General features: G+C 46.3%; 1 pseudogene; it reads left to right on the top strand.

The window, feature by feature from the left end:
• Window positions 1-1,489: 1,489 nt before the first annotated feature.
• Window positions 1,490-2,715, top strand: LOC146177669 (uncharacterized; annotated as a pseudogene).
• Window positions 2,716-10,795: the final 8,080 nt, after the last annotated feature.

The following is a 10,795-nucleotide window of genomic DNA, read 5'->3' as shown; positions in this document are numbered from 1 at the left end:
CCAGAAAAAGCATTGAAGGACTCTGGCCCCCCCTTTCATCCCCCCAGCGCTAGCAGCGACCGACTGATACCGCTGGATGCCGCTGACGCCGCTAGAGAGTCAAGATAACGTGACTGCATAGAACACCGTCGCCGCCATGCAGAAAGAGGAGGGGAGGGTCCCCCCCCCTCCCCTGTTCCTGTGTGGCGGATAGGGTGCTCTTCAGTTGCCGACACGCCGGTTATTTCACGTAGGCCCCGGCACGTCGACGAATACGTGACCACCTTCCCACGGCTAGACCTGGTTCTTGGCGCTGCGGAAGCAAGGGTATCATATTCTTTGCGTCGGCATCGGCGGCGTTGTGCCTGAAACCAACTCCGCAGCTGGGGTTGACTCACTATCGGCGTCAGCAGCATCAGTCAGTCGCTGCTATCTCTTCCCTCTTCCCTTTATCGCGTTGTCCGCTTGCTGCGCAAGCTTCTGCCCCCATCGTTTGCCGCTGGGTGTACACGCCGCCCCCCTCCCCCCTCTTCCTGCGAGTCTCCGGTTGTCAAAGCGCCGGCTCGAACTTAATTCCTTTCTTCGCTCCTCCTCCAATGCAACCCCTGTGCGGTGGCAATCAGAGAGCCAGATCGGTGGCGGCGGATCTGTATATGTGCACCGCCCGAGCCGAAATTGCCGCTGCCGTTCGCCACTGCGAAATTATCTGCCAGTTCTTTCTGAGCCATGAGCGAGACGACCGGTGGAAGTCCTCTGTCTGCTGCTGGTGCTGCTGCTGCTGCTGCTGCTAAACGAGCTGCCAGAGCAGAGGCCCAGCGCCGTCGCCGCCAGAATCCAGAGCAGTAAGCGAGGCTGAAGCAGAAGCTCATCGCCGCCGTCGAGAAGACCCTGCCGTTCGCACCGCCGAAGCGGAGGCTCATCGCCACCGTCGAGAGCAACCAGATGTAAGCGAGGCTGAAGCAGAAGCTCATCGCCGCCGCCGACAAGGGAGTCTTTGTTAAAGAAATACGTGTGAAAAATAAAAAAAATTCTGTGATAGCTCATATATGTGTTGCTCGATTTCTTTGCCTCAATCTGTCGAAAAGGTGAAACAGCTTATTTGCTGCGCTCAAATTTCGCATTAGGAAGTAACGTAATCGTCGGTAATTTTTTTTTTTTTTTTTTGGTGCTATAATAGCTGCTGGCCGTCCGAGAGTGTATAAATGCCGAATCGTCGGCGGCAACGGCACTGCTTTGCACCTGGGTGCAAAACAGGCTACCACTGGACTGACGGTGAACAGCCGTCGCTTTTTGCTGCTCCGAAAGACGAAGCGCGCAGGAAGGCTTGGGAGAGAAATTTGCATCGCAAAGACAAAACCCTGGATGAAACCTGCCCGGCATCGCATATACAGCGCACCTCTGTGGGCGTCTCATTGAAGCAGGGCGCATTTTGAGCTGCGAAGAAGCGGAGAGTATTTTAAGGAACGTTGACTCGTACGGCCTTTGCAGAGGTGCTTTGGAAATGTCAAGGATGCCACTGTCTGACCTTACAAAAGGCCTTCAGCTGCAAGTGATCATCAGAGATGACACGTACTACAGCAAGTATTGTGCAGGGAAAGAATTATCTGAAGGTATGTACCACAGCTGCTGGCACTGTACGGTGTTATGCGTGTGATAAATTTCCCTTTTGCATAGTTTTATGTAATAATCTGTTATTTTGCAGGGAGGCCCTGCATCTCATGCCGGTACATGAAGAAAACGCTGATGACGAGGCAAACAAGACTAAAGCGCTCTGTCAGGAAGCATATAGTGTGCTTCGCAGAGACTTCGTTTGGCAGTACAAAAAAAAAACAAACGGCTATCGTGTCGCTATGCCAAAGTTCAGAAGAAGTTAAAGGAAATGCAAGATGAAAATGCGTCAAAACCTGATGAAGTGCTTGCAGCACAATTTGGTGCTTTGCCCCCTAAGCAGCAAGAATGTGTGAGGCAGTGCTTTTCAACAGCAAAGAAAAAAGTTCCAAAGGAAACACTTACTCAAAGGACTGGATATTAGAATGCATATTAATGAAAATGAAAACTGCCAGGCTATATGAGCATATTCGCAGGCATAAAACTATTTCCCTTCCCCTCAAGAGTATGTTAAAACGTTATCTCAGACTTTACAAAAGTGGGTTTGGCTTCTGCCACAAAGTCCTGTCACAACTAAAGAAGAAGACAAGACACATCAGTAACTTCGAAAGACGCGGTGGCCTCCTAGTAGACGAAATCAAGTTGTCTCAGCACCTGAATGTGACGTCTACGGGACACATTGAAGGATTTGTAGATATGGGTCCTTTGAGCAGTGAAGGACAAAATGTTCCCTGTGACCACGGTATGGTCATAATGTTTGTCCCCTTCACCGGGAAATGGACACATATCATTGGTGCATTTGCACTAGTGGGAACGCAAAAGCAGAGATTCTTGCAAAAGTGCTGATAGAGGCAACTATTCTCGCAGAAGCAAATGGTCTACTTGTTGATTTTGTAACGTGCGACGGTGCTTCATGGAATCGGCGCATGTGGAAACTTCTAGGAATTGGCGTAAAGAATGGAAAAATCACTTGCAGTCTTGAACATCCCGTAGATGCATCCCGCCGGTTATATTTCTTATCTGACTTTCCTCACTTGCTTAAATGCGTGAGAAACACGTTGCTGCAGCATCCCTTGAATACTCCACAGGGCATGGTAAGTTGTTAGAACTGATGCTTGGGCGAGTTGGTATGCCATTTTCTGAAGAACAGCGCGACTTGGACAAGGACGGAAGGAAGAGACACAGCGCCTGTCCGTGTTGTCTTCCTTCCGTCCTTGTCAAGTCGCGCTGTTCTTCAGAAAAAAAGAGCATGGTAAGTGCTGGTAGTTATATTTCCATTACATTGCTTTTTCTAATCATGGTGCACGATGAAATGGCAGAAAAATTGGGTGTAAGAGTGGTGTTCTATAACAATTTGTGGTATAAATTATGCCCATTGTGCGTGCTTTACATTGTTTTTATAACTGTTCCAGGTCTCCATTCAGCCCGTAAGCATTTAAAATTGACTCCAGCAATATTACCCTGAAGGCGATGCCTGGCCTCCCGTCTGTGCACCTGCAGCCAAAAAGTTTTGAGAAAATGAGAGTGACCTTTGCCTTTCAGCTGTTCGGAGGCCGCGTGATTAATGGACTTTTATTTTACAAGGACCGGCTGGAAGCATCTCGGGGAAAAATTGAGGCAACTGTAGAATTCTTCAGGTAAGTGTTGTGTTGTGTTGGGTTTATTGGCGCATAAGCAGCTCAGGCTATTCTGCGCCAAGCACAAGGTTGTAAACGGCGTACACTATTTATTCTACAGTTTCCGTAAAACATTTGCTTCCTTTAAAAAGCTAAAAACACATGATAGATCGACAAGTCCGCTTTCACCTAAAATCAAAGCTGGATGGAAAGGAATGTGTTCATCATAAAATCGAGTAAAATACTTTTTCCTTAGCATTTCAAATCTTGTGCATGAAAATAAAACGTGGTTTATGGTGAGTTGCTGTCCGCATTCTTCACACAGAGGTTTGTTTTCTTTTCTCAACAAAAAATTGTGCGTCATATGCGTGTGGCCAATGCGGAGACGGCATAAAATCACTTCTATAAAACGTTCTTGATTGCGACATGATTTCCATTCCCCTAAAGTGGGCTTCACCAACTGCAGTTTATTATTTACCTCCTTACTCCATGATGACTGCCATTCGTCCTTTAGTTTGTTGTGCACCAGCATCATACAGTCTCTGTATGGCATGTCTATGTTCTTTATTCGTTTTCCATGGGCCTGGGCAGCGCCAAAGTCTGCTCTCTCATTGCCTCCAATGCCGACATGACTCGGGACCCAACAAAACGTTATTTTATGTCCTCGAGCAGAGGCTGTTGATATGTTGTGTATGATTTCCCCGAGTAGTGGTACAACTGCATTTTTGTGGTGAAGGGCTGTGAGAACACTTAAGGAGTCTGTGTATATAATACTGTTTGTAATGTTCTCATTTACTATTTTGCTTACAGCCACTGCCAGAGCATAACATTCAGCTGTAAAAATACTTGCACACTGAGGTAATCTCACAGTTTTTTCCCATTTTCCATGCACTATTGCACTTCCTACGTGTTTTGTTGTCTTGGATCCATCCGTGTAAAATTGTGTGCAATTGTCATACTTTCCTTTAAGAGCTAGAAATTCTTGCAGGATGTGTTCAGGTGGTGTTTTATGTTTAGAAAACTGAGTTAGTGTGAAATCGCACACAACAGGAAGGCTGTACCATGGTGGCAGTGAATTTTGTCTTGATGCAATATTGGGGAGGGCGTTTAGTATTCCTAATTCTTTGCATTTATCCTCAAATCGAAGTAACAAGGGTTTGATTGACTGAGGCCTATTTTTGGACAATATTCTGGAGGCACATTTAGTGACAATGGGGTAGCATATATGTTTTGGTAGGGAGCGTATTTTCAGGATATATGAAAATGTGAGCATGGTCCTTCTAAGTTCTAGGGATGGTTCGTTGGTGTCTACATAAAGGCTTGCGATAGGTGATGTCCTATAAGCACCAGTAGAAAGACGCAAGCCTGAATTATGTACAGGGTCCAAGCGCTTCAAATATGAAGGTCTTGCTGATCCGTATACAATGCAGCCATAGTCTAGGCAAGAGCGAATGACTGTGCGGTAGATGTGCAAAAGGCACGTCCGGTCAGACCCCCAGTGTTTGCGTGAGAGGACTTTGAGTATGTTCAGAGATTTGGAAGCTTTCTTTTTCAGGACGTTTATGTGAGGAAGAAAAGAGAGCTTCCTATCAAATGTTAAACCTAGAAATTTGTGTTCGTGTTTTACTGGTAGTGTGATTTCATTTAGGTAGATGGTGGGGTCAGTGTACAGTCCTCGTCTAAGAGAAAAGAGAACAGCCACAGACTTTTGCGTGGAAAATTTGAAACCATTTTTATCTGCCCATGATGCCAGCCTATTTACAGTTAGCTGAATCTGCCTCTCACATGTAGTTACGTTTGATGATGTGCACGCAATTTGCAAATCGTCTACGTAAACTGAATACATAATGGATTTCGGTATTACTTTAGCTATAGAGTTCATTTTTACTATGAAAAGCGTGGTACTTAAAATGCACCCTTGGGGTACTCCAGTTTCTTGTGTGAAGTTTTTAGAAAGTACGGAACCAAGACGTACTTGGAAGGATCGATTATGTAGAAAGTCAGCTAGACATTTTAGCATCCTGCCGCGAATTCCAAGCTCTCCCAAATCTCGCAGGATCCCAAACCTCCATGTGGTGTCGTAGGCTTTTTCAAGGTCAAAAAAGACGGCAAGGCAGTGTTGCTTATGTAGAAACGCTTCTCGAACTGTATTTTCGAGGCGGACAAGGTGGTCAGTAGTGGAACATGTTTTCCTGAAGCCACACTGGTGAGTGTCAAGCAGTTTTTGGGATTCGAGGACAAACATCAATCTTATATTTAGAATACTTTCAAAGCACTTTGCAAGACAGCTCGTCAGGGCTATTGGCCTGTAACTACCTGGAGAATTTGGAGACTTTCCAGGCTTCAAAAGTGGCACTACAATGGCCTTCTTCCAGGACTCAGGAATTTTTCCGGATATCCAGATTTTGTTAAACAGTTTTAACAATGCTTCTACAGAGGTTTCTGATAAATGGGCTAACATTTCGTAGTGCACATCATCAGGTCCTGGTGCAGTGTGTTTGCCAGCTGACAGTACTCTATGTATTTCTTCTAGTGTAATTAAAGCATTAAAAGGTTCATTTATGCTACCAGTCATTGGGAGTTTTTGTTTTTCAACTGTTGATTTATACTTTAAAAAAGATTGTGTATAGTGCGTAGAGCTTGAAACTGCAGCAAAATATTCTCCCAATATGTCTGCTTGTTCCTCTATACTGGTTTGTGCACCAGAGGTTGTGAAAAATGGAACTGTGAAGGGGGAGTACTTTCCATCTAGTTTATGTACTTTTTCCCACATGTCCTTGGATGTAACTGAGCTGTTGATAGAAGATACATACCTCTGCCATGATTGCTTTTCAGCTGTGCGGCGGATATACCGAGCTTTAGATTTTGCCTTCTTGAAATTTATCAGGTTTTCATGTGTTGGGTAGCGGCGTAAAATTCCCCATGCTTTATTTTGTTCCTTTTTTGCCTTTCTACATTCTTGCGTATACCATGCTTTACGATTTTGTCTCACCACACCGGAAGTCTGTGGAATGGCTAGGTAAGCGGCAGCAATAATACGTGCTGTGAAAGTTTCATTTAATTTATCCACATCAGAACTGTCCGAAAAGATTTCTTCTAGGGCAGCTTCCTCGCGGAAGAGCGCCCAGTCGGCCAAATTTAGCTTCCAGCGCCGTGGTTTTGTTAGGGTGATTGATGGTGATGATGCTAGGCTGATAATGACTGGAAGATGATCGCTTCCATAGGGGTTGTCAAGGACGTCCCATTTAAAATCGGTAAAAACACTTGGTGAACAAAAAGACAAATCTAGGCAGCTGAAATTGCCAGTGCTTGGAGAGCAGTATGTGTGTTTCCCCGTATTTAACAAACAGACATTGTTGCACAGAATAAAACTTTCTAAAACCTGACCTCTGACGTCGGTTTGTCTGCTTCCCCAAAAATAGGAGTGAGCATTAAAATCCCCAACTAAAAGATATGGCTCTGGTAGTTGTATTAAAAGAGTTTCTAAGTCATGAAGTGTAACGGTTTGATGAGGATCTATGTAAATGGAGCATATTGTTATGGCTTTAAAATGGAGCACTGTGACTGCAACTGCTTCGTATGTGGTTTTAAGGTCGATTTTTCGGGTTGGAAAACCACCTTGGACCACAATAGCAGTGCCACCTGAGAGTCTGCTTGGGTTCTGTCGATCGCAACGAAAGACTTGATGCTTTTTAAGGATGTTTTTATTCTGTGGTCCAAGGTTTGTCTCCTGGAGACACAATGCGACTGGGGAAAAAGAACCTAATATATCTGTTATGTCAGTGTAATTGTTTAAAAGTCCACGACAGTTTCAGTGAACTAAAAATGCCATAGTAAAATATTAGTTGAGGATGGTTTAAAAACCTAGGCAGTTGGGTCCTTTGGACCTGTTATTGGGACTTTGTCCCTTCGTTTTCGCTCGAGAGAGCTTTGCCGCCGCTGAGGCGGCGGCGAGGAGGGAGATGTGTCCATCACATCCTCAGATGTGTTGGACGTTCGTGCAGAAGGCACGGGTGCACTTGTTTTAGGCCTTGCCCCTTGGGACAAGGCCTTCGGGCCCGCTGACCTGGGGGTCAGCGCAGCCTGTTTTGGGGGTAGTGGAGCAGCACCAGCTACTTCCACCAGGGGCGCGGATGGCACCACCCCAGACTCATTTTTCGTGGCCTGGGTAGGTGCTGAAGACTCCTGTGGTGCCGCGCCCTGCTGCGCCACAGAGGAATAGGAAGGGTGTTGGATTGAATATCGTTTGCGTGCTTCGGTGAACGTGATGTTTTCTGTTACCTTTAGAGTGATTATGTCCTTTTCAGTCTTCCACACCGGACAGCTACGCGAATAAGCAGGATGGTTGCCCTGACAGTTTGCACAGAGATGGGGTTGAGCTTGGCAGTCATCGGTTTGGTGCTCATGTGCAGCACACTTTGCACAAGTGAGTCGGCCTCGGCAGCTCTGAGCACCGTGACCGTACTTCTGGCAGTTAAAGCAACGTCGTGGGTTCGGAATGTATGGTCTCGGGTTGAGTTTTGTGTACCCCACCTCCACAGACTCGGGGAGTACGCTCAGTGCAAAGGTAAGGACAAAGTGTTTAGTCTCGATTTCTTTGTTGTCACGTCTTATTTTTATTCGGTATACATTTGTCACGTGTTGCTCTTTCAGCCCTTCCAGCAATTCCTCCTCTGTCATGTACTTTAAATCTTGGTCAGAAAGAACACCAAGAACAGTATTCAAAGAACGATGTGGGCTAATCACAACAGGAATGTCACCAAAAACACTGACTCCTGAGAGTTTCTCATACTGATGATGATATAAAAGTTCCAACAGCAGGTCTCCATTTGCAAGCTTCTTGATTTTGTAACCCTTGCCTATAGCTTCAGTCAGTGTCTTTGCAACAATGAACGGTGAGGCTTGTCTTGCTGTCTTTTCTGAGTGCTCACTATGAACTACATGAAAGTGTGGGAAGGTGCTCTTTGTTTTCAAAAAGAACTGGGCAGTTTGGTCGGTGCGCCCTCGTTTCGAAGGAGGGCGATCAGTTGAAGAAGAAGAGGAAGCCATAAAAAATGTATATTGTTCGGCTGCGGTGCCAGCCACCCACCATGGAGCCCAACGAGGGGACGGGACAGGAATTGGCAATCAAGTCCTGCCCACGCCAGCTGTACACCGTAACTATAACCCAATATGGCGTAACTCAGGGTGGTTAGCCACACAAGGTTAACCCTCGCCGCCTGGAAGTAGGAAGAAACGAAGAAAGGTAAGAGAAGACAGGAAAGTTGTAAGAGAGGGGATAGGAAAGTGAAAGATGGAGGGGAGGACAGGAAAAGGCGACTGCCGATTTCCCCCGGGTGGGTCAGCCCGGAGGTGCCGTCTGTGGGAAGCGTGGGCCAAAGTGGTGTGTTGCCTCCGCCGAGGGGCCTTAAAGGTCCAAAACACTCGGCATCGGCTCAACCACCAGGATCCCCTTTTCCCCAGACACGGCGATGCCACGCACGGCTAAGCGTGGGTGCTCGGGGTCCGTGGTGTCGCACAGCACACGCAAACATCTGCTTTAGCAGATGCCCCCTGCGGGGGCTTCAGGTAAGGAAGATGCCTCGATAAGAATACTGTAATTCGTTTGCATTACTAGCAAATTATATTAGAGTACATCGGCTTGTGGTAAATGCCCCAGCAAGAGGCTACCTAGGATCAAGATCTTGTTGCTGCCCTCTAGCAAAACTTGAGTCCTCATGCACCTAAAGTATATCGTTTCATTTCATGTCTGCACATGTTTGCAATCAAGCAAGTCCCTTTGCTTCCCTATTTTATGTGACGACGGTTTCAGCACTTCTGAATTTTATGCTGTTGCAGGACAATCAGCTCCCTCATCAGGATTATGACTTCCCGATTTCCAGCTGGAGCTCTCCGTCCAGGCTCCAGGAGTGTGCAGGCCCTAAAAGATTTCTTGGATTTCATGTCGTGCTGGGAGCGTCACGCAAATGGAGTTGGCGGATTCCTGAGTGCCTCCACAGCTGACGGACTTAGGGTCACAATATCAAGCACATTGGCTCTACTGGACCATCTAGGAAAACACAATTTCAAATATCTAATGACGGCGAGGCTCAGCCAGGATCCATTAGAGAATTGTTTTGGGATTGTCAGGCAGTCATGTGGCTCAAATGATCACCCGACGCCAACACAATTCCTGATCGTCGTGAACTTCCTCTCGTTTTATAACCTCGCAAAAGCAGTGAATGCGGGCAATGCAGAGCGTAGTGAAGAAATAAGCTCTCTTCTTGAACCGTGCGATGGCTCCACTCAGGAAGCCAGAGTTAACGAGTTCGATAATGCAGTTGAAGCGGGGAACCTGGACTTGGCAGACCGCATGCTACAGAGGCTTCCGTCCGATCATAAAGGATACGTTGAAGAAAAAAGTGATGGTCGGCTAATATATTACATGGCTGGCTATGTGGCCCGAAAGTTCATCAAGCTAAATGACTGCACAAATTGTAGGCACCTTCTTTTGCTTACCACGGCAGGACCTACACAATATTCCAAGTTCACGGACCTTTGCGATAGAGGTGGGCTTCTGCACCCATCTTAGGCGTTGTATATTGTAGTGAAGAAACTTGAGGACATATTTACTGCCTATTTCAGCAAGCAAGAGCTGTGCAGCGACAGTGTAGTTGATGTGATGCTGCTGGCGAAGAAGCACTTCGACTATACCCTAGGCTGCAGCCAGCATGCAGACTTACTAACAGCAGCAGTGGTGAAATCCTATGTCCTTACAAGACTTAATTTTTTTTTGTCAAAGGCATCAACCAGTCGCGAGAAGAAAAGGAAAAAAAAACTGCATGCAAAAATCAGTCGATGTTCGTAAGTTTGCAACCGCAGCCGCCTGATCATGACTTGGTCGCGATTTCGAGGTCACACATTCTGTTCGCTGTAGTATGTACACAAGCCTGTAAATATACAGTTTGCTCATCACCCTTGTGTTATTATTTTCCTCAGCAGCAGTCCGGCAGCAGTGTCACCTGTAAGTTCCTTGTGCCTTCACATATTACAGCTGATGGCAAGAATGGAGCCGAGCTCTGAGCGAAACAGTTTGAGACAGTCTGGAACGGTTCAGGACTTCAGTACTTTAATAATTACCCGCAGCCACACTAATTGATTGATTTTGTTTGCTTCAACTGCTACGCACAATGTTTCTTTTTTCTTTCATGATCCCATTACTACAAAATTACGCGTAGTTTTATTTCCGCAATTTCAGCTCAGTTTAGCGGTCTTCAGCTAGTCGTTTTTTTTTTGACCATGTGTGACTTTCCTTATTGCATTTAGTTTTGTTTCTTGTGCATGTACGACCACGAACATTTCGAAGGCACGCTATGACGTGCTCGCGGTTATAAAGCGAAAAAACACGGGTGCGATGTACGAAAAGCACTATCGCGTATCGGAGGCGGCGCATGCAGTGACAGCCCATGCTCCGGCAGCGCCATCTCGTGGCTCTCTACATCAACAGCGGCAGCTACGAGGCCTCTCTGAACACACTACCCCTTATTCTAGTACACTATACCTGAGCTACAGTGAACTTGTCCACGAAAGAGTGCTGCCGTTTAAAGCTGACT

The sequence above is a fragment of the Amblyomma maculatum genome, chromosome 10 (genome assembly GCF_055883805.1).
Source record: "Amblyomma maculatum isolate TAMU_Amacu chromosome 10, ASM5588380v1, whole genome shotgun sequence".
Classification (NCBI taxonomy): domain Eukaryota; kingdom Metazoa; phylum Arthropoda; class Arachnida; order Ixodida; family Ixodidae; genus Amblyomma; species Amblyomma maculatum.
This window is presented reverse-complemented; position numbering and strand designations above follow the sequence as displayed.